This window comes from Nannospalax galili, unplaced genomic scaffold (assembly GCF_000622305.1).
Source record: "Nannospalax galili isolate Female #2095 unplaced genomic scaffold, S.galili_v1.0 scaffold351, whole genome shotgun sequence".
Taxonomy (NCBI): Eukaryota; Metazoa; Chordata; class Mammalia; order Rodentia; family Spalacidae; genus Nannospalax; species Nannospalax galili.
Genome location: NW_008330327.1, coordinates 2,075,954 through 2,077,084, shown reverse-complemented (window position 1 = coordinate 2,077,084; position 1,131 = coordinate 2,075,954).

The window sequence follows — 1,131 nt, the reverse complement described above, 5'->3', positions numbered from 1 at the left end:
GATGTATGTTCTCCCTCATATGTGGATCCTAGAACCAAACCCTGGTAAGTGAGTATGTATCCAGACATAACTACAGGAACCAGGATAATGGAAAAGAAACAGGGAGGTAAAGGAAAAGATGAAAGAGAAAAGAGAACAGTAGGAAACAGGCCTTAATATGGGATATATGGATAAAACATAGGTTAGTTTAAGGGAGTAGGGAGGGGAGGAACCTAGGGATAAAGGGAAAGAAGGCACTCAAGAGAGGTAAGACCATAGGAGAAGGGTATTATTAAGGGAGAAAGGGAGGACATGCAGGCACCTTAGGTGGAAAAACCATGATGGAGGGGTGAGACAATGTGAGAGATAAACAATGTCTAGCTAGTTTTGAAAACCAGGGGGAACCATATTACTCCTACGAACCTACTGACAAATTATACATACCGGATCAAGAAATTTATGTCTAGGTAAGGTTTATCTGAGAACAATTAGTCTTTGCCCAAGATTTATCTACATTGACACACAATAATTAAAGGTACCAGTCTGGTGGAACTAATCTTCTTGGATGTTTAACAGACGTATTTGAGGCCTATAATAATTTAGTCAGAGGGACATAAAGGACAGGTTTTGCTCCTTGCCCTTCTAGTTCGACTATGCCAGGGGACTATGAGCATCTCTCACCATGTCCTGTAATTGTGGTGGGTCACCTGTCCTCTTGTTCGAGGAGGCCGAGGAGACCCCACCAGATGTACTTGAACCAGTGTCCAGTCTACAAAGAGGAGGGTCAACACAGAGGAATCATTTCCTCCATGATTAGCAAAACCAACTATGGTAGAGCAGGACCTTTGACTTATCTTCACATAGGCAGAACTGGTAAAAGAAAGGAGCCAGCGGCTCCTCCCAAGCCCATGTGACCACTGAGGAACCAATTCTCAAACAACCTTAATAGTAAAAATACTTTGTTATCTGGTCCAATTAAATGGCTTTCAACACCCAAAAGGAAAGTATAACCAAAGATTAAAGGGGCCAAGATAATTTCTTAAGAGTCCATATGCATAGATAAAGGCTACATAACAAGCACCAATGCCAGACAGGAGATACCTTCTTTTGAGTTGTTGGCCAGGGTGGCCAAAGGGATTCCCAGATAGTAAC